Source organism: Esox lucius, chromosome 4 (assembly GCF_011004845.1).
Source record: "Esox lucius isolate fEsoLuc1 chromosome 4, fEsoLuc1.pri, whole genome shotgun sequence".
NCBI classification, from domain to species: Eukaryota; Metazoa; Chordata; class Actinopteri; order Esociformes; family Esocidae; genus Esox; species Esox lucius.
Genome location: NC_047572.1, coordinates 20323484 through 20347817, shown reverse-complemented (window position 1 = coordinate 20347817; position 24334 = coordinate 20323484). Strand labels below are relative to the sequence as shown.

The following is a 24334-nucleotide window of genomic DNA, read 5'->3' as shown; positions in this document are numbered from 1 at the left end:
CTCAACAACTCACACTATTCATGGACACACTCCAGTTTTTTTCTACTGCATTCAATCTCACACAATGCAAATGGATACACATTAACCTCTACATACCAAGTACAGTACTTTGTGAACATTGACCACTTTCCATTTTGGTTTCTTATCCTATATCATTCTAATTTAATTCTGGATTTTTGAACTATGTATTTGTTACTGTGCTATCTTTAATCATGAACAATATACATACTTTGGGTGCCGAGGAAGTTTGCTGCACCCAAAATAACTCTTGCTACAATGTGTGATTAAAACAGTTAGGGAAATGGAAACTTTGAAACACACATATATGTTTTCTTTGGAACTCTGAAATAAGAGGGATTAAACCAGGCAGGAAATTATTTCTATTTAATGGGAAAGCTCCCGACAACATGTTATGAAATTGTGTACACAAAAGAAAAAGAAAAATGAAATGTTGAGAAGAATAAAATACTACACACTATTTTTAAATGAATCCAAGGCAAGATATAATATAATGAAGTGTATAATTTGCAGTGTATAATGCATACAGCTGTAGTAGAAGAAGGCATGGCTTATGTGAGTAATTGTAATCTTGTTAGATTATCTAGGTTCTGAAGCCTGTTACCCTCTATAGCCTCTGTGAAGAGACTTATCATGTTATCTTCTACCGATACTTGTTTTGTGGCCGTGGCCCAAGGGCCTGCAGATGTTCAAAGATAAATATAGAAATGATGATCCAAACACCTGCATGCAAGGCTGTTATTTGTGTGCAACTCAAAAAAATATGTTTTTTCCCCGAATATTAAATAAATGCCCTGTTATCACACCGCTGAAATAAAGCTTTAGTCATGAAAGACTAGATATTCGAAGTAGAGCTATGCTAGACTCATTTACAAGGCACATAGAAGGCAAGGTCACGACTGACACAGGTCTTTACTTTGAGTTTCTTTTATTTCCGAATTTCAATATGAACCCTGGCTTTCTGTCGGATCACTGATTTGAAAAACTCTGCCTCAGCATTTCCAAATGCGTTGCATAAGATGATTGAATAGGCATTGATACACAGAGTTGATGTGAGGATTTTGTTCTATAAAAAGGCCATAGCATGCAGTATTGTGCTGTACATGCATTTCCAGATTGCCTCTGGTGCACTGGCATTTCATAACTGGCATGTAACATCAGGCATTCTTTGTTTGAGACTTTATTTACATACTCCCACAAAACCGTGTCACAAATTGTTAAACGCACTTATCATGATTGAATTTTTCGCACATCGTAACCATAGCATGACAATGTTTTGATTTCTTGATAAATGTAATGGTCATACATAAAAAAAAATTACCAATCTAACAGAATAACCCCACTTTTCTCGCGTCAAATGGAGTCATAACGTAGGCGGTATCCAGAAATCATCAATCTAACAAAATGCATTTCTAAATATTGAGATTTAGCTCATACCCCTAACACTAAATCATGGGGTTCCCAAATGTTTTTGTTCTGTGATATCAAACTTTTTTTCCACAACCATTATTGATGATTTATGATTTCTTTTAGAATCCCCATTAGCTGCTGCCAAAAAGAGTAACAAAGGACATGGATTAATGGGCAGCAGGTGCCCTAGCGTTTAGAGCATCTGACCAGAAACAAAAAGGTTGCTAGATCAAATCACTGAGTGTAAAAACATCTATTGTTCTTTCTCTGTGAAAGGATTTAATTAAGACAACAGAAAAACGTATTTTAACCTTTTTTTTACAGTTTGTAATCCCCAGTTTGAGTCAATCGGGAAGTGTCCTCCGAAGCAAATCCTGCCAGCCATTCAGGTTGTTGTTGTAAGGGATTCTGAGGGGAACCAAATCCACTAATGTTAAAGACAGTCTTATCATTGCAAACAAAATGATGATATTGTACCATAAAACATAAAAATGTCACAGAAAGAAACTGAAACCACTCTTTTAAAAACCACCGCATTGGGTGGTTGCCAAAGGATGGTTACAATACACCAGTTCTAAGAAAAAATACATCAAAACTGGCTCTATAAACCTTCTACATCAAGATGTTTAACTTTTTTTAAGTCCCAGAAGGAAGACCATTAACCCCAACCTATAAATTACTCACCCGTTTTCACACAAATTTGTTCCATTTACATGTATTTGCAAAACTCTACAGAAAACTGAATTTTTAAAGCACAATTGTCACCATGATGTCCTGAAGAAAACACCACCATTCAATTTCAAAACTAAAATCATCGCAATTATAACACTCTCAACAAACAGTTGTCGAGGTTTAAATGCAAATAAACCATAATTACCCAATAAGAAATCAATTTACTGCTATGAATAAATACAGCCACAGGTAAGCTGACCTGTTTTTTGTAACAACTGGTTGACAACATCAGAAAATTACGTAGAGGAAGAATAAATGATGAGCGAGAGGAAGAGAAAGAAAAATGATCCCTAATGAGATTTGTGACACTACCGTTTCACTGTATAAATTGTCTGGACATTCAGAAATCAAAATAAGTTATTTCCTGACTTCTCTGACAACAGTACTGACCACCCTGTTCTCTGTACTCTGAATCTGTATTCTGTAGCACACACAGGACAGTACAGTAAAATCACAACCTTCGGACTATTCATATTCTATAAATTACCTTTTTTCTCATTTCTGTAGAACTGAGAGACACCATTTTATGGTGGATAACCGTCCATAACTTCAGAGGCCCAAGAACCATGGTTGTTCAACAACAATCCAGTCAAGAGTCATTATTCAACAGCATGACACTTTTCAAGGTATACAAACCATTAGAAAATATACCCAGAGAATTCGGTGGTCTAGGTCAGATAGAGAATGCCGACCAAATAATCCCTGTTGGTTCAAGTGAGGCTTTAAATAATTGCATAAAAAGTAATGCTAGGAGGGAAACTTACAGCCTAACGCTATCATCATTGCACCAAGTAGCCTACTTTGGCTCAGCCCATATTCTCCACTGGGCATTGAGCAGATGAATCACATAACCCAGAGTACTGTATCTATGGCAGAATACACTGAGACATGGCACATGGCCTGCAAATGCCTGGCAGAACTCAGCCCTTTAAATGGTGTAGAAATAAGCTCCATGCCTTCAGAGAGACAGAGAAAGGGAAGAGAGACAGAAAGAGGAAGAGCGGGAGAAAATCAGGGAGTGAGAGAGAAAGATAGAGAGGGGGCGATTTATTTTTCTGGATGTAGCATGCTGTCCACTTTTAGTCGGACTGTTCAATTTGGCTGTAATGTAACCTGGACATCAGCTCAGATCACCTCTACAATGAGAAAGAAAGACAGAAAGAAAGAGAGAAAGACAGGGAGCAGGAGGAAACAGAGGAACAAAGCCTATTTAGCCATCAATTTGTCACTAAACACAAACATACAAGGCTGAAATGACTGCATCTGATTAACTGCCTATCAGCTATTCCTCAATGTCTTGCGCGTTTGGAACATGCCTGCCGACTCAAATGATTTTACGTGTTGCATGATCGCTAGTTAACCTATGGCTAATCTTGTTTCCAGACACTTCCAACAAAATGTGCAAAAGGTCTGGCGGAACAATCCATCAAACCAGGGCCTTCATTAGCCAATAAGAAAGATGTGAGGAATTCCCCGCTGCAATGGGCATCAGCTTAATCGGCTTAGTCTACCAATAAATCATCTACCACAACACCTTTCACCACGTGACTTGTGCACCCAAGCACCAACATGGTAACATTGTTGTGGGACAGCGGAGCGTACCACACAGCTGCTGGCTTGATACTGCAACGACTTGGGGCAGAACAAGGCAGTTACTGCTTCATTAAAACTCAATCATTGTGAGGGAATAATGTTAGCTCATAGCTAACTGAAGGAACATTGCATTTAACGTTGCAGGCTACCAGCTGATTAGTTTCACTTTTGTAATATGAAGTGGCTGACTATATCGATCCATGGCACAGTAAGAGCACTGAAAAGCATAGCGCATAAGAGAAGTACCAAAACCACATAAGTTGATAGGAAAGTCACATACTCTACAAGCAGACCAGGACATTGACATGGGACGGGAAGAAAGAGTAATACAATAACACTTGCAAAATGTAAACCAGGGAAAAACACCCTATCCTACCACACAGTATGTTTGAGAAAGGTTATATAATAGCTGAGGACAAAGTTGCTGGTGTCACTGATTCATTAAGCTGTTTGAGGTGAGCACAAAGAAAGTACTGAGATCCACCAAACACATCAGTTTTGCTTCCGTCTGAGCATTTGAGCCTGGAATGGGGAAGTTGCGGTGGTGGAACATTCAACAATCTACCACAGAGAAGACTCCCTACCACCATATGCATCTCCAGCAGGGCTGTGGCAGCCAGGCCTGTGTCACCGGGCCTGCTAATTGATCTGTCGTGTGAGGGGAGTGAGCGCCGCGGCTGACTGATGCAGGAACATAGAGTTTGTGGGTGAGTGGAAGAGCAGCTGCTGCACTCAGGTACATTAAAATGCAATTAAATGGGCATCATTAGTGGAGTGTCTTGTGGGTGTTCAACCCCAACACCCCCCCCCCCCCCACACACACACACACACACACACACACACACACACCCACACACACACCTTTCTGGATTCACATCTCTCTTCAAGAGCACACCATGTCACTCTGACAAGACACTGACATTTTTCACATCCTAAATAAATAAAAAAAGCATGAAAGGGACAGAAGTAAACTTAACATAATTGGACCGTAATGGTCTTTAGAAGTGTTTAACAAATAAAACACTTAGGAATAACACCTGTTGCAAATAACTGCTAATCCTGGTAACAAGTTTCACTAAATAATTTCTTAATTTAGATTCTATTCTAAGGTGTCTCGTGCACAAATTCTAAAGGCAGCCAAAGCACATCCATATAGCACTAGATCCCAGATAGTGCAAATGTACAGGAATAACTGTGTATTCCCCATTTGTATAGCATGACACAGAAGCCTACATTAATCTAAATGAAAGACAAAAAGATCCAAAATGGATGCCAAGTGACCTACTATCAGCTCACTCCTCTCTGTCCTTTCTCTGGTTCTGACATTCTCTTCACCATGCCTCTAATTGATTTTTTCACTTACAATGAAACATGATAAAAGTTCATTACAGTTCTTCCCAGTTGTTTTTACACCGTAACCAAAAGCGTACACAGAGCGATCAGATGTTCAATCTAACATCCCAGAACCATGAACCATTTCTGCAGAACCAAGCACACATTATATTTGCTTCAACTCAATTTGCAATTCCAGTTCACTCGTGTTGCAAAACACTACAAACAGCTCTCAGTCTGTGAGCACAATTGTCATTGAGAACACCTGTGCCATTTGTTCGAACACGAGTCACCAGACAAAAAGTTCTAATGCATTACAACACACTTCAACTGTGCAAACCCAATTAACTAAATTCTTCACCCATTTCTCCTCGTTCATGAGTCCTTGTGTGCCCCTATAAAAAAAGGACTCATGATTGTACATTAAAAATGGAGCAACAACGAGCAGAAAGAGGAAGAGGTAGAGGAAGACACAGTGGGCGAGGAAGGATTCAATCGGACCAAGAGCCATTTCACACTTTTGCCCCTTACAACACAGCACTCCTTCTGGTATTCCTTGATGCACTGTATGACCTTTTTTCCCACCCACAGAAAGACAACACAGGGCCCTAGGCTCACCAACCACACCAGATCCAAATCATTTTCTTTCCACCATATTCCCCCTTCCGCAATCCAACTGAAGAATTTTGGATGGTGTATGATCGGAACCTTCAATAGCAAGTCTTCTCCAGGCAATGGATAAGGTCTGAGGCAATATCACTGTAGAAGCATGCCAAGGATGGATCTACCATGCTAGGCGCTTTTTCCCCCGCTGCTTGTCCAGGGAAAACATCAGTTGTGATGTGGATGAAAACATGTGGCCAACTCAGCATGATAGGCAGGACAAAGCCTGAGGTTGCAGTGTTTTCTTTTCTTTCCATTCATGTGTACTGTACTATACTGTAATTTTTTGTTGCTTGATGATACTAAATGTATGTGTTATAATACAAATACATTTTAAATAAAGTTTTGTTATCCTACATAAATCTTCCATTTTGATGAGGGCTAAATTGTTCTACACACAGTGTTTTCTTAATGCTGAGTGCGTGCAACAGATATGATGTCTGTGTGCGTGATTCTGACATGATTATTTGATTTGATGTGTGTATAGTTCTTAGACCAGAATGAAATACTTCCCTGTGTGTGTAAGGTTTTGGAGATGTGACTTATATAATGGGCTTTGTGTTAACAGTTCAGGGGTATTGGGGAATTATTCAGAGAATAGTGTGTATTCAAATGGGAAAAACTGTAACAAACTAATGAAGAGAAATAGGTTCCTGTTCATTTTGCATGGCACTGTGTGAGGTGTGAGGACTTTAGCAAACTGCTAACAGAACAAGTTAAAACATGGATCTGTAAGCTGCTTAGATAAACAAATCTGCTAGATAAATTGGAGACAATGGACTCAGCTATAGTACTAGAACAGAGATTTATAGATGTTCATATATTGTCATACTTAACTTACATAATCAAAGTCAAAATTTCTATGTTGAATACAGTAATCGCAAAGAATTTGTCCCAATTACAGCTGTAAGTCAATAAAGCATCATAAGGTGTCATACCATCGACTGATTCATCCTCAAAAACACTCTGTATCACCATCGAGTCTTCTACTCACGCACTAGCCTCTATATGGTGTGACATTAACCCAGGGAGAAAACAACAGAGCTTTTCTGTGAGAATGCAGTTTCTCATCACATCTGGTATCGGTCCCCATGTTCAAATCCCTTAAGCCATTCCACAGCCAATATCCAATGTGTTCTGAGAAGAGAGCCACAATAAACAGCGACTGTCTCCGCATTATGGCTCAGTTATACACAGAGCCAGGACCCCAAAGAGGCCCCCGCACAGCTTCAAACCTGGTTATTGAGAAGCACTGAAACAGAAAACATTCAAGACTCTACATTTGTATTACATTATGCTCCTGTTTCACACAATCAGTGTCTAGCATATGGCTATGACCTGTGGGGAACCTGTCTCGCGGACAGGATATGCATTCTGCCAGTAGCTGCTTGACAGAGCTGATGTTTCCTGCCTTGGAAATATCTACATCGCTGGAAAGAGCAGGGCATGCGCCCCCCCATGGACAGACTGGCTGACTCTCAGAATGGCCTCGAAGGCACCTGAAGGATTAATTAGCAATTAGACCTGAGATATTGAGCCTGGTTTGGCAGGGCATTATATGGCACATGTGATATACTGCTGTGTCTGGTAGTAACACAATGTCATGCCAATTCCGCTACTGTATCCTTGATTTTTTTTTTAAATAATTTCTCCATGTTCCCATCACTGGACCCACATCCCCTCAGTGTGTCCTATTAGATTTCCATGGGACTTGAATACATACTACTGTTCATTAGATTGAATCACAGGACTGCTAGGGGATTTAGGGGTCCTCGATTAAACTTGAGTACTTACAACATGTTGTCTATCAATGCTCCCGTCAAGAGAGCATATCCTGCCATGTGAGGTCCTATTCCCTTTGGAGAAAAGGAGAGAGCTTTTTGTCTGGCATAGAATTTTCCCCCCCTCGAATTCCACCAAGAAATAGATGGGTAAAAAATAGCAAAACAAAACCTGAATTATCTTGGGGTGAGTTCAGCTGGAAGACAAATTATTTCCTTCTGGTTAAACCCCTTTCTGAAGAAAATCAGACGAAAGCACATCTGCCTGTAACGCTTCCTTAACTAACCACTGACTGCTGTTATATTCCCTGCTATATTTAGATATGTCTTTGATCCGCAATGCTGCATTGAGTGTAATACTTAAACAATATTTTGATATTGGCAAAATAACACTCAATTGGCGATCTCGTACAAAGTGTTCTTTCAAACCATTATGGTGCTTCCTTTTTCATGACTGAACCCCTGCCTGGGGCGAATGACTCACTGAAACAATGCAATCAGTTGTTGCAGGCACCATGTAGTTTCTATGGGAACGATAAAGGCAAGTAAATTGTATCCAGTCCATCTTATTTGGTAAAACACTAGGGGAGGGGCTATAGTGCTTTAGGTGTTAATTATATAGTATATGAAAAACAAGAACCATAAGCTGCATGGAATGGGTAGTAATATAAGCAATATACCAAAGCATTTTTAAAGACTATGGCATATGAAACCCTTTTGGCGTGTCTTATCTGGCTCTGATGCAAAGGTGAGCACAAATGCATGTGTGATTGACGACGATGGCGAGTATGTATGGGCAATCAACTGGACATTGCTGTTCATTGGCTCAAATGAATGAAGTTACAGATTTGAGGCCGGAAACCATAGGAACTGTGCCCATGGAGTGTTATAAATGTGAATAAATACCTAATTTACATAGATATGGATACCGTACAAGATGCATATTAGAGATAGATGTTTAAGTCATAACTCACTAAAAGTTGCCTTTTAAGTTATTATCCAGGTGATCCTCTCTATATTTAGAAAGTATTGTGAACATCAATCTTTTGTATAAACAGTGGCTCTCAAGTGTTCAGCCCTATGAAGTTTTTATATTTCATTGTGTGGCAGTATTAAATCAAACTGGATTTGATTCAGATTTTTTTTGCACCATTTATCAAAAATAAATCAATAATGTCAAAGCAAAACACAAAATCTGCAAAATTCTAAATTCATTACAGAAATAAAACAGAAAATAACAAATTGCAGAATAAATCACCCCCTTTGCATGACCAACCAATTATCTTTAGAAGTCACTTAATTAGGGGACTGGAGATTTTTTGTGTAAAATAAAAATGTTTCACAAGATTTCAGGTTAAAGAAACTTGTCTCTGTGAGATCCTACAGTTAGTTAGTTAGTACCATGGTTAGCAACAAAATCTACATCATGAGGAGTGAACATTCAAAGCAAATCCGGAATAAGGTTCCTCAAAAGGTCCAATTAGGGTTAGGATACAAGAACATTTCCAAGGCAGTGAATATCCCCGGAAGCACAGTGAAATCCTTTAATAAAACATGGATGGAATATGGCATTACTCTGAATCAGCCTAGAATGTCCTCAAAAAAGAAGCATCTACTGTAGGCAAGGGCACTAGTCAGAGAGGCCACCACGAGGCATGTGCATACTGCAACAACAGCCTGGCTGCTTCACAAAAGGGGCAGCAAAAATAAATCCTTGTTTAAAAAAAACTTTATAGGCATGTGGGAGACTCTGAGACCAAGTGGAACATTATTCTATGGTCTGATGAGACAGAAATATAGAATATTGTCCTTAAAACTAGGGCCTATATTTGTCACCAACCCTACCATGGGGCATGGCAATGGCAGCATCATGCTATGGGGATGCTTCTCTGTGTCAAGGCCTGGAAGCCCATGAAGACAGAGGGCAAAACAGATGGAGCAAAGTACAGAGAAATCCTGGAAGAATACCTGCTGAAGTCTGAGACCTGCCGATTCCAGCAGGACCATGACCCCAAACATACAACCAAAGTCACATTGGACTGGCATAAAAACAAAAGTCCTGGAGTGGTCTAGACCTCAATCCAATTGAGAATATGTGGAACGAGTTGTGGTTCACGAAAGGTCCCCATCCAACTAGACGGAGCCATTTTGACATTACAGATTCTTTATCAGTTTATCAGTGTCAAAAACTTCTAATTAAATACCATTCAATTTCATGTTGTTACACAATAATATGTGGAAAATTCCAAAGGGATGAATACTTTTGAGAGGCACTCTACTTTCAAGAAAATGCATGATCTTTACTTCCTAATTATGCTCACATTAGGAAGTCACATTCCATTGAAGTTCTGGTCAATCAATCAATAGAAACAAGCTAAGTGGGTACTGGATATTCTTCTGCTGCTGATTGAAGATATTTAACACACCATGACAACTCCGGTAAAGAAACATAATAAGTAATGCCCAGACATACCCACTACCAAATCAGGAAGAGAAACCCATGATGCATCTAGAGAGGCATGACCACCACTCTGACTCTAGTGGCCAAATGGTGAGCAGCACTGACTAAGTCAAGATGGCTCCTTCAGGGCCAACAAGGTGTCTGTTTGGATATCCTGTATGGAACTGTATCTAGCGGGGGATGGGGCAATGTGGTGTGTTTGTTTTTCCTTGAATTTCTATCTTCTTGTGTTCATTTTCTTGTTTTTGATGACCCAATTGCATTTCAATAAAACATACTTGAAACAGGAACTCTGTAAAGATTTTAAAAGCTAGGTTTCCAGATTGTTTTGCACAGATGGACAACCAGACTACAATCTAAGGAGATTTGGGGTTATACTTCGGTATAAATGGCATGTGCTGTTTCAGACCATCCCTGCCAGTGTAGGTGTGTGTTTGTGCACCAGTGAGTGATGAATTGAACATGTCTTTTCCCTTAATGTCATCTGCATTCAGAGCATGCTCCAAGCTTCACTTCAGATGAATACCCAAACACAGCCGCGGTCAGGAAGCAAACAGTTGCTCTGTCATGTGGGGTTAAATGTCTTAACAGATAAAGGGGAAGGCCGTCTCAGAGCTCAGGCTGTTTGCAGTAGAGAGGCGCCCGTCAAGATTCACAAACGCCTGGCTTTGACAGAGATGCATGAAACCGAGACTGCTGTCAGTGTCTGCCAAGGCCTGAATCTTTAAATCAAGAGTTGCCATCACTGATCTGTTTCAATAGCTCCCTGTCATAAAACAAACGTTATTTGGTTTTTGAGATGTCATGTCCAATTGCAAGAGACACAGAGAAGAGAACGGGTATTTGTGAGTGGTTGCTCCTTTGGGAGACATAAAAAAAAACGTTCACGAGAACAACCACAAGCAAGAAAATGTTGTTGAAAAATGCCCAACATGAATCCACAAAACTACGCAGCATATTTGCTTGGCTAGATTGTTAAAATAATTACACTTATATTTCATATTTTAACATTCATTTAGTGGTACAGAAATAGTTTTCAAATGCATAACTTGTGTTTCTGAAAGACTTTGTATTCTCATAGCAGCAACAATCTAGGGGGAAAATAGGATATGTAATTCAATTAGCTGGCATTGTTTTCATGAAAGGAACTAATAACGAAAGCAAGATTCCATCACACTGCAATTACGCTAAAACATGGAAAAAATATTTTCCAGTCTGTGCTACAGTATATCATTGAATAGGGTTACATACTATAGGAAAAACTACAGACAGAAATCATTAAGACTGTTTGTTTCTGCTCTGATGCCTCCCAGTGGGCACATACTGGTTGAATCAACATAATTTGTTAACATATTGTGACAGTGAATCTATTTAAACACTTTTAGATGAGCAAAAAAGTTACCAACAAGTGCTGTTTTCATTTAATTTCAAACATCATAGCAAACATAAAAATGTGGGTAAAACTATCCACCTGCACAATTACAAGCAGAATCCTGCTTGTAATTCACGCACATACAAAACAGGAGCTCCAGTACTAAAATAATGTAGGCCTGCCTACTGTACAATACATAGATAAGAAGAGAATGTCACTTTGCAGTTTTGCTCAACTTGATTATTGGCCACTGGTTGTAAAAATTTAGCCGAAAACATCATAATAATAGAAAAACAATAAAGGTAGCCCAGTGGTTTGACCATCTAACCAGTAACCGAAAGAGTGCTGGATATAATCTCCACACTGGCAAGGTAAAAAATCTTCTCTCCCACCAAATGTATATATAAAGTCTATTCTATTGTAGGTTTAGATATATTTGTGTTTATTGAAAATATACTTTATGATCCATCTTTTTAAACTTGATGGGCCAGATTCACTGACAGATAATCCATAGAACTGGACTGAACAATCAAGGTCAACAGAGATTTCCACAGAGCTTGATTTTGTTTGTCCAGGATTAGGCTTAATCTTTCCGTGAAAACCGGACCTGTATGTGTACAATGCATTTGGATTATCAATGTTAACTGTCCGCTAATGAGATTTCTGCTCTTGATTTATTTAATTGTGTCCCTGTTTAGCAATGTCAACTTATTGTCTACTATAATTTCACGCAGGCTGTGGCTAGTCAACAAACATAAGGGGTAGTTTAATATCCAGTCAATATCTGAGGGAATCTTAAATGTATTGGGTCAAATGTAGACATTATGTTTGATGTAGAGATACACCCACATGACCACGGCAGATACACCTCCCCAAAGTAGCATTCCACTTGGTTTGAGAACCGTGTCAGCAGAACAACACAGAACTTTCTGTACTTTATGTTCCAACTCAAAAAATACCATTTTATTTTCATACTCTGATAAACAAAATAGATTTGCTTTAATTTAATTTGAATATGAAAATGACTTACACTGCAAAGTAATCTAACACCAAAGGACACACTTTGACCGTGATTCTTAGAATAATTGGCCTGTTAGGGCATTGTTGCAGCTAAGAAACCATTGCTGCAGTCTCTTCTGCTCATAGCCTTTCCACAAAATGGTTTTGTAAGCTGCAACATGCCCTTCAAGGCCAATTCTTGTAAGACTTCATCGCACATTCAATGTGTGTACTTACTCTAGGTGCAAGATTACTTTACCAGATGTTCAGCAGGTACTTTACTGGGTTTCCTGCTGTTTCTTCATCGGATGCAGACAGCTTTTTTGTTTTCCACTGCATTATCTGCCTTCATCATGCCCAGTTTCTTAAAAATGCTCAATGATATTTCTTCTAGCTGACTCACAAGATATAAATTAACTTCTCGGATAACACAATAGTTCTTGTTTAATTGTAAATGTTTGTAATATTTTATATAAATGTTTCACAGTTACTATAATTCCATCTGTGCACTGACTCGTTATGTTTTTCATTCCAGTTTGTCTTCAGATTAAAATTGTTTATGTTGGTTTAACGACTGCATCTGAACTGAAAATCATGTTCAAGAATAAGACAAAATCAAATATTACAGGTACCTGAAATAAAGTTTTTAATTCCTATTCTTAAATTTAGATGTTTTGTTGAGAGAGTCATAAATCCAACATTTCAATTATGAAGTAAAGAAAGCGGCTAAGTCAGCGGCACGAAAATAAACAATTTAAAGTCTCCTTGAAACTGCCTGAACTGTCTGAGGGAGTTGCTAGAGCGCAATGAGATCAGGATATCTCTGGTGCAGATGCCTCCCACCACCCGGGCAATACTGGACAATTTGCATCACTTATAGGCCTTCCCAGCCAAGTCAGAAGATGTTGACATTTGAACATGGTTTAGCACAAATATATTTGGCTGTATTGTCACACTAATACTATTCAGTATACCATTTGTACTTGAGTTCCTTAAGTTAAACATGTAGTCTAGAACTTCTTGGGTATGAAATAAAATAATTTTTTGCCTTCTATTTTGGACTGGATGTGTAATATGTTATTGTCAAGAGCATAATCTTTAGGTAAAGACACTAACAAACCTCAGTTAGCATTTGAAATTCCAAATTTTAGCAACTTCTTACACTGAGCATAAGGCATGATTAATCTACAATATAGATTTCATCCAACCATGAATAACTGGTTTGGAGAACAAATGAACTCAGCTAAAGTTTGCTATGATCACAAATCGGCAAAACATGACATATAACACCATTTCTGGGAAACTTTTTTGGCTCAAGAGCACCACTAATAAAAATAAAAACTACATCTTTGACGGAACATTAAGCCTTACTCAAATGAAGATACGTATTTATTAAGCATTTTTAGAATGCAGTTTGCTTGATCGGAAGGTTCTAGTTTTGGAACAGCTCATGTCTGTTTTTAAGAACAGGTCGACTCTTTAGCTAAAGTTCTGCAACGAGACTGTTCAAAAGTTTTGGGTCACTTAGAAATGTCTTTTTTTTTTAAAGAAAAGCATACATTTTGTCCATTGAAATAACATCTAATTGATCAGAAATATGGTGTGGACATTGTTAATGTTGTAAATAACAGAAACCAGAAACTGCAGATTTATTATGGGATATCTACATACTGTATACGTACTGAGGCCCATTATCAGCAACCATCACTCCTGTGTTCCATTGGCACATTGTGTTTGGTAATCCAAGTTTATCATTTTAAAAGGATAATTGATCATTAGAAAAGCTGTTTGCGATTTTGTTAGCATTGCTGAAAACTGTTGTGCTGATTAAATAATTTATAAAACTGGCCTTCTTTAGACTGGTTCAGTATCTTCAGTATCAGCGATTGTGGGTTTGATTACAGGCTCAAAATGTCCAGAAACAAATAACTTTTGAAACTCATCAGTCTATTCTTGTTCTGGGAAATGAAGGCTATTCCATGCAAGAAATTGCAAAGAAACTGAAGAGTGTAGTACTCCCTTCACAATGTGTAGAACTCCCTTCACAGAACTGCGCAAAGTGGCTCTAACCAGAATAGAAAGAGGCGTGGGAGGCCCCGGCGCACAACTGAGCAAGAGGACAAATACATAGTGTGTATTACATAGAGTGTCAAGTTTGAGAAACAGAGACCTCACAGGTTCTCAAATGGCAGCTTCAATAAATAGTACCCACAAAACACCAGTCTCAACCTACACAGTGAAAATGTGACTCTGGGATGCTGGTCTCCTACACAGAGTGTAGAATGCCATACCTCAGACTGGCCAATAAAAAGAAAAGACTAAGATGGGCAAAAGAACACAGACACTGGACAGAGGATTTTTTTTTTATGGACAGACAAATCAAAGTTTGAGATGTTCGGATCACAAAGAAGAACATTTGTGAGTTGCAGACCAAATGAAAAGATGCTGGACGAATGTTTGGCAAAATCTGTCAAGCATGGTGGCGGTAATGTGATGGTCTAGGGGCACTTTGGTGGTGGTAAAGTGGGAGATTTGTACAGAGTAAAAGGGATCTTGAAGAAGGAAGGCTATCAGTCCATTTTGCAACGCCATGCCACTGAATACCCTGTGGACGGTGCTTGACTAGAGCCAATTACCTCCTATTGAAGGACTATGACCTAAAGCACACAGCTCCAAACTATGCAAGAACTATTAAGGGAAGAAACAGTCAGCTGGTATTCTGTCTATAATGGAGTGGCCAGCACAGTCACCGGATCTCAGCCCTGTTGATCTGTTGTGGGAGCAGCTTGACCGTATGGTACGTAAGAAGTGCCCATCAAGCCAATCCAACGTCTGGGAGGTGCTTCAGGAAGCATAGGGTGAAATCTCTTCAGATTACCTCAACAAATTAACAACTAGAATGCCAAATTTTCATCCGACAAGTCACAAAGTGTACCCTGGGGCCTCCCTAGTGGCACAGCAGCTTAAGGCACTGCATCCCTGTGCAGTTGTGTCATTGCAAGCCAAGTTCAATTCATGCGTCATACCAACTACAGAAAATGGTAAAGTTGTCTACTGATGCTTTGCCATGTTGCACTGTAGCAAACTTAAGCCAATTGTGGTATCCATTGTACCAAGCTCACAGCAAGTTACTGATATGAGACAAGGCTGTAATCACAAATTGGAAATTGAAAAAGTAAGCAGGGGGTGACATTTTTGTATACTGTTTCTGACGCATGGACTGGATATTAAACTATTTTTCTATAACACCTTGTTTGAACGACCTGGAACTTTGTTTTCAAACTTTCATTCAAACTTAAAATGACTCCACACTTCAAGAGCCACATTTGGAGGTCACTGTAACTATAAATGTTCTGTTATATAATCTTAGTTCAAGATTGTTCAAGATTGTATGCACTCATAAAATTAAAGGTGGTGTGTATGTAAAGGTGAGTCACAATAGTGTTAGCGACAAGTAATCAAATCACCATCTGTAACCAAGAAGTAAGAAAGAAATGGCCCAGAATTGACTTACCAACCAGCAAGACACGAGACTGAAATGAAACATTATTGTCGAATTGACTTACCAACCAATCAGACGAGACTGAGACTAATAACTGACAGATGAGAACAGAGCTGTGGTAGTGGATAATGGGATTATCTGTGGGAGGGAACCAGAACAGGAGTGTCTTACCTCTTTGTCGTCATTTGCCAGTATTGTTTTCATAATTTTGCAGTTTAAGTTATCTTTCCTGAAAGACAACCTTTGTGTTACTGCCTGCTGATGTTTTTGATATTATCATCTAGTCCCTGCAGGTAAGATCTGTACATTACTCTGGACACGTTCCATTAGTTCAGTTAGCTCAAAACTAGCTAGCTACAGTTTGCTTATTAGGAAATGCACAGTAGCTATGTTTTAGTCAGGTTGTAAAAGAGTTTGTCTAGGTATCATCAATATGTCATCCCCTACTAATCTGAAGTCTGAAGTGTGAGTTGAAATGACTCACTTGGCCTTTATGACACAATTTGCAGGGTTACCCCTATATGCTCCTCTCTCCAACTCCCTCCGGAACAGCCTGCCACAAAGCACTTATCATCCCCACCCCCCATCCAGAGTTGGAGAGATCTGTAGCAGGTTCAAAAGCGTCTACCTCCTCCCTCTATTTTCAGAATTCCAGAGAGATTTTCTTTTACAATGTATGCCCCCTGGGGTTGGAATCAACATACCAGATAATACTCTCTTCTTTAAATTAGCCTCTGTCTCTCTCACTCTGTTTCTCTATATGTCTCTTTCCATGTCTCTCTCTCTATATCAGATGTGATAAAATACCAGTAGGTCCTTTACTAATTTGAAAGAGAGACTGATAGAATTTCTATTGACATAAAAACCAAAACACACGCAGACAGATGGAAAAAGTTAACTAAACCAGGTTTGAAAAAGCTAATTTACAGCCTCATTACTTGTGGCAGGGTTGGAATAATGTATATGTTTGGTATGTTCATATATGTTAAAGGCTCTCTCTGAATTTCTTTGACTGACAAAGAAGCAACAATGTTTTGCAGGAGATGTACGATGGCACTGCTGGAATTGCATAATCATTTCTTATGTATGGTCAGGCTTGGCAAAACTACTAGACTAAGGACTAGCAGTGACAAGAGTATAACTTAATTACATGGTGGTTGACAGTGGGGCTTTTCAGGCTGGCTGCTGCATTCTGCATCCAACTCTTTCTCTAGTTCATTTGGGTTTGTGGATCCGAGGAAATAGAGAGGGCGCGAGTTAGGACAGTTCAACTTTTACATGGAATTGTAAAACAGCATTCAAATCCCGCATACTCGTACAGTTTTAAAGGGAATGCGAATTTTCCCAAGACTTCGGGGTGAGATCAAATGAATCAGCTCATTTAGCATTCCATCCAGTTTTGCATAACGGCACTGGGCCTTGACGCACCATAAGCTTTTCTCCAAGGACCTGTGTCATCCTTCAAGGTTACGTACAGTACTACACAACATCAGCAGTAGTTACTATGAATGCACGATAACCACCCTTGATGCCTTGTCGTCATGTATTCTGGACCGGTTGGAATTACGCCCGATGTCTCAATCCCTTTCCCCTGCCATTTTAAAACTGCCGGCCAGTGAGTTTATATTTATTCATAGCACTGTTCTCAAGGGCCCCTTTTTGACAGGAAAGCCTTTTTCACTGTTATATGTAGGTGTTGGAAACGGGGCACCGATCACTATGATGTTCAAAGGTCTGACTGCATTACAGAAAGATCACAGATTGCAAACATGTTAATTCTTCAGCTCCTACGCCGCCGGAGAAATGTCTCATTTGAGCAGTGTTTAGGATTGTGCAGAAGAGGCGTTCAGTGTTCATTTGTTTTCCGAGCTTATTTGCAAACTGCTGCTGCTGTAATTTATTAGCACTGTCCCCACAAGAATACATATCACATGCTGAGGTAGACCCACACAGACAGTTGTTTTTACAATTAATTCCTATGTAATATATTGCACTGTCAGGCCGACGTGGCAGAGTAAATATTAAATAATGAATATACAACAAGTAGTGCATGTCCAGAGAAATAATTGACCACGGGAGTGACAGAATTGGAGAGGAGGAGTGGGTTGAGGGTGGCAGGGCATCATGACTCGAAGTTGGGTTGGCCCGTCGCCATGGGGATACTTGTGCACTGAAAAGGTGTTTTCTAAGTAGAGTGACTCATAATCTTAACTGTCTAGCTTTGACAGAGATAGAAATACTTGGTCCCAGTGGAATATGTAGATTTATAGCAACTCTTGATGGGCTACAGTTGTGACAGGTGGGAGAGAAAATTCACAGAACCAAATGCAACCAACATGTTGGAAATAGAAGGCTGATTCATGAAGGTTGCAAGTGATGAACTTTAAATGTGATAACTGTTGTGACATAAGGGGGGAAGGAAAGGATGTCTAATCTTTAATAATGACATGATTAAATGAATGAAGTGGATGGCTGGGGTTCCTACTGAACCAACTGTCACACAGGGCACAGGGATGCATAGCTGGGCTCTAGAAAATGTATATTAAAACAGTAATTAATCGACATCCACATAATGTAAAATCCCCAGGGCATTCTGTCCAATCACATTACAGTCACGTTATATTGCTCTTATGTCCACATACTCACAGTATATTCCTAGTGTGCAGTAGGAATGTCAATAGATTGACTTTTACTAATAGGAAGTGTCTACTAGTAAAGTCAGTAGACTGTCAAGCATGCAGACTAGACTCAAAACCCACCATAGAACTTATACATTATGTTCACATAAAGCTTATCTGTACAATGTGATTTATGTTCAGTATCAATATATCTTCATTGCTACTACATTGCACCTTTAGGTTTTGCTATTTTGTTGGTTCTTAACAGCCGGGGTCAAATGTTGAAAGTGAACGTTATCGCGTTTTCAATTACTTCGATATGAACATAATTCCTAGGATACTAAGGGGCTCTAAACAACACTGAAGGATTTGTTTAACTAACTGTGATAGCAATTTGTTGTTTGAACAGGAAGTGTAAAAATGTCCACTGATCATTCAGTAGGTGTAAAAATGGTGTCAAGCTACACCAATATTTCAATCCACATCACTGGGAGACCAGGGTTCAAATCCAGCTCTTGGATAAGTAGAGGGGTCCCACAGAAAGCAGTGCAATTGACCAGCACTATAGGGGATCGATGGGTTCTAAATCAAAATTCCTTGCCTTGACGTGCTCTAGCAAACGCCAATAAAGGTAGATATCCAGAGAGTGCATTTTTTCAGGCACATAAGGATTCTAGTAAAGACTTCCAGGTTTGTATATACATGTATGTATATATATATATATATATATATATTTCAATCCAGAAACAAAGAGTGGATTTAACCTCGGACAATATCAAGATAGGCAGCAGTGGAGGAGAGTTTCTGCCGTTTTCCTGGGAGAACCGTGTGGCAGATAGACAGTGGTTTTCAGATTAGTTTATGACAGTCTGAAGCACTTTGCTAAGCATTTTTCTCTTCCTTGCTGGCTGACTGAATAGCTTTGCTGCCTATTAAATACATCCATTCTCTGGAGCAACAATAGATTCCCTCAGATTCCATCTATAAATAAAATGCTTCCTATGTATGACTTGAGTTCCTACTGGTATTTCCCACTGGAACTACATTCCCCTATCGGTCGGAATTCCCTTTATTTTAAACACAGACGTACATTTAACATTTCTAAATGCAAGAGATGAAAAGCAATTCACTAAAAATAAACCTTTGGGCATTATGGTCTTTCTATCTATTATAGTTTTTGTGTCGTTGTCTCAGATTGCAGCAACATTCAACTTTAAACGATCAAATACACTATACAAATCAATCACATTCATGCCAATAAAGCCATAAAGCCAATTAATAATTATTCACTATGTCTTCATATCATCATGTATATCATCTGAACATAAAAGATTGTGGACAGATTTACACAATTTATTAACTTAGACAAGTCTTAGTTATTTGTTGTTATTTAACTATAAGATTTTATCTATATCATGCATGTGCATTATCTCTGGTGGTTTACAAACACTGTTCATCTGTGGGTGTCATTAAAAAACGCATGTATGCCACAGTTTCATCCAGCTGACCCAGTGGTTTACCTGGTTGTAGGATTGACACATTTGTCTCCACTACAGGGAGGAGTAAAAGTGAAAGGCCAGCAGGAGAAAAGGCAAGAAATCACTCTGAAAGTCAGCAGCAAAAATGGCCTTTGAAGATCTTTTTAATTTCATTTCTGTCTTTTATCTGACTAGCATATTGGCTGGCACAAGCAGCCGTTAACAGTCTGAGACGGATTACTAAAGACTATTCCTAGTTTTTAAAAGGCAGACGGAACTTTGTTGTTTGGGTTCCATTTCATAAGATTGTGACGGCTTTCAAAAAACAGAACTGCTGCTGTATGGATGTGGACAGATGAAACCTTCACAGAACTGAGTGACATGGTGGAGCTGTGGCCTTTCATATGCTAACTTATTGCATACCAGTGGTGAAAGTAACATTTACACTCCCATTGTATCTATTATCTCTCTGGGCAGAGTGTTTAATGAAAATAATATGAAGAAGAAGCCAGGTAATTTGCCACCGAAGGCAACCGAGAGTGGAGGAGATGTTACAGGAGGCTCAAGCTAGAGGAGAAGCAGCACTAGGGGCATGTCCCCAGAGTTTTAGCGATTGTCTTCATTAAACAGGCAAAGTCCAAGTAGACTCAGCTTCCTAGAAATCATTCAGTACAGCTCCTAAGACAGACAGACAGACAGTCCCGATGACTATCAATTCTCTATTGTCTATTCCCCCAGGGAGCTGGTTGTCATCCTTTCCCTGTAACTGTTTTAGACCTAATACATGTATACAAGATGCCTGCATTTAACTACCAAGGAAAATAAAAAAAACTGTAAAAGTCCTTGAGCTTGGAGTGGAGAACTCCTGCCTTGTATACTGACCCATTTATTTTCACCAGAGCCCAAGGGGATCAAACATTGTGCACGGTAAAGGTGAAAAGGGTGCCATTTTGATGTATTCAAACAGTGTTTAATGTCTTTCCAAAGGTGTACACTGAACATTCATTAATGGTACTGCAAGCTCATTGTAAAGGATGGGTATTAATATGGGTTTTTATGCCAATGGGGATAATGGACTACAGTTTATGTGCATGCTGAAATGTGTGTAGATAACACAGTAGAACATGACATATTGTACCGTTATTGTAATAGTTTAACTAACCAAACTTCCACGCATGTTTCCATGGGTCTTATATTCTTTCCCTGACATATTATCACCAGGGCTTTTATAAAATCCATTTACTTTACTCAAAGTCTACGAAGCTCACTCAACTGCCACAACACTCTTTGTTTGCACCTAGAAGCTACCTGCTGTGAATATTTCACTCTCAATTACAGACAATGGTTTAATGGAAAAGCCATTCTTCAAAATCACTGTGCCGTACAATGTCTGACTCCTGATGAAACACATGACAGGTCCCAGTGACATTGTCTTAGAGCAAGTAGAAGAAACAAATTGTCCCGGGCTTCAACTAAAGCCATGGAGTTTCCTTCACAAAACATTAATGTTTTTTCCATATTTCTTTTTTTCTTCTTTCCTCAGAAATTCACTCAGGATGCTGCAGGCACAGAGCGTTCTATTACACATTAAAGCATTAACCGAGGGACTCAAGTGTCCTGTCGTTTCAAGATCAGAAAGATACTGCACCGTTCATTGCCTGCTTACCACTAACCTTCCCTCAATGGAAATGCAGAGCCTAAAGGTGAATGAACAAGCATTATCAGGAGCACACATTCTCCCCGGACACAGCTTCCTGGGGTGATGGGGGAGGTGAGATCTTAACAGGAATGGCCAGACAAAATAATTAGATTATTTTTGCACCCAATTTTGATAAGGCTGACTTTATCTGGATTGCAGTTGATCAGATAATATGTGATAAGCCACAGCTTGGTTTTTCTTCTCCAGAGTGGAAAATTGTGTTGCCTGTGGGTTTCTATTATTTAAAGTATTGCAGGATTCTTTGTTCAGTGTCTTTAGTTTATTTCTGAAGATACAGTGAGAAGAACAAGTATTTGATACACTGCCGATTTTCCAGGTTTTCCCACTTACAAAGCATGTAGGAGTCTGTAATTTTTATCATAGGTACTCTTCAACTGTGATTGACAGAATCTAAAACAAAAATCCAATTAATTTAAGTATTTAATTTGCATTTTATTGCATGACATAAGTATTTGATATATCAGAAAAGCAGAACTTAATATTTGGTACAGAAACTTTTGTTTGCAATTACAGAGATCATACGTTTCCTGTAGTTCTTGACCAGGTTTGCACACACTGCAGCACGGATATTGGCCCACTCCTCCATACAGACCTCCAGATCCTTCAGGTTTCAGGGCTGTCGCTGGGCAATATGGACTTTCAGCTCCCTCCAAAGATTTTCTATTGGGTTCAGGTCTGGAGATTGGCTAGGCCACTCCAGGACCTTCAGATGCTTCTTACGGAGCCACTCCTTAGTTGCCCTGGCTGTGTTTCGGGTCGTTGTCATGCTGGAAGACCAAGCCACGACCCATCTTTAATGCTCTTACTGAGGGAAGGAGGTTGTTGGCCAAGATCTCGCGATACATGGCCCCATCCATCCTCCCCTCAATACGGTGCAGTCGTCCTGTCCCCTTTGCAGAAAAGCATCCCCAAAGAATGATGGGGTTGTACTCATCCTTCTTCTTCCTCCAAACACAGCGAGTGGAGTTTAGACCAAAAAGCTCTAATTTTGTCTCATCAGACCACATGAACTTCTCCCATTCCTCCTCTGGATCATCCAGATGGTCATTGGCAAACTTCAGACGGGCCTGGACATGCGCTGATTTGAGCAGGGGGACCTTGCGTGCGCTGCAGTATTTTAATCCATGACAGTGTAGTGTGTTACTAATGGTTTGCTTTGAGACTGTGGTCCCAGCTCTCTTCAGGTCATTGACCAGGTCCTGCCGTGTAGTTCTGGGCTGATCCCTCACCTTCTTCATGATCATTGATGCCCCACAAGGTGAGATCTTGCATGGAGCCCCAGACCGAGGGAGATTGACCATCATCTTGAACTTCTTCCATTTTCTAATAATTGCGCCAACAGTTGTTGCCTTCTGACTAAGCTGCTTGCCTATTGTCCTGTAGCCCATCCCAGCCTTGTGCAGGTCTACAATTTTATCCTTGATGTCCTTATACAGCTCTCTGGTCTTGGCCCTTGTGGAGAGGTTGGAGTCTGTTTGATTGAGTGTGTGGACAGGTGTCTATTATACAGGTAACGAGTTCAAACAGGTGCACTTAAAACAGGTAATGAGTGGAGAACAGGAGGGCTTCTTAAAGAAAAAATAACATGTCTGTGAGAGACAAAATTCTTACTGGTTGGTAGGTGATCAAATACTTATGTCATGCAATAAAATGCAAATTAATTATTTAAAAATCATACAATGTGATTTTCTGGATTTTTGTATTAGATTCCATCTTTCACAGTTGAAAAAAAAAATACTTACAGTATGATAAAAGTTACTTACATGCTCTGTAAGTAGGAAAACCTGCAAAATAGTGTATCAAATACTTGTTCTCCCCACTGTAAATATACTTGCTGTTCTATGACATGGATCAAATGGCTAAAATAATGGACAAATGATAAGCAGCATTTTGTTGATCTGTTGCTGGATAACATCATATCAACCTACAAACACACTTTGCACCATAATAACTGACTGATTGTTTTGTAAGTCTAGCAAGTTTCGCTACAGTGTATTATGGATGTTAACCTGTCCTTAATGAATATCTAAAGCAAGTTAGGCTTTAATGTAGCTGCAGCTTTTAGGTTTCAGCCCTAACACAACCCCCATATAATAATGTCTATATCAGTCCTAAAACAATCGGAAAATAAAGTATAGTATTCATAGTCTGCCTCTTGTTGGAACTACAGTATTTTTCTTCCATGGAAGGAGGAAATATTATGGTTTTCCTGAATAGACTATGCCTATGGCAACACTGAACTTGACTTGGATCATATCAGAAAATCCATAATTCAAATAACATTATTTAAATTGCTTCACTGATTTTAACCAAAAGCCATTTTAATTTTAATGTTTTTGTCTTCAAGTTCAAGCATCTTCAAAGAAAAACAAAAGAATGATTGAATGAAAGCTGTCTCTGTCTGCAGACAATTAACACTGTTGGTGCAATTCCTCTGACACAAGGAGGTGTTATATAAAATATTAGCAGGGAAACAAAATAACATGCAGTGCCCGTCTCTGATCATCTGGTACTGCAAAGAGAGAAAATGCCAAACACTTACATCTCGTACTGGGTGAAAAATGACAGACAAGATTGCTTCTATGTTTTTGCCGCCCACATAAAAGCCAGTTTGGCACTGATAACATAATTGCTCACCAAACACCCTCACCCACA

The 24334-nt window shown here is 39.3% G+C and overlaps 1 protein-coding gene across 1 annotated transcript in view; it reads right to left on the bottom strand.

Annotated features, from left to right (window-relative positions):
* The window catches only part of il1rapl2 (interleukin 1 receptor accessory protein-like 2), a 245846-nt gene that overhangs the window by 197480 nt on the left and 24032 nt on the right, over positions 1 to 24334 (bottom strand). The window lies entirely within an intron of this gene.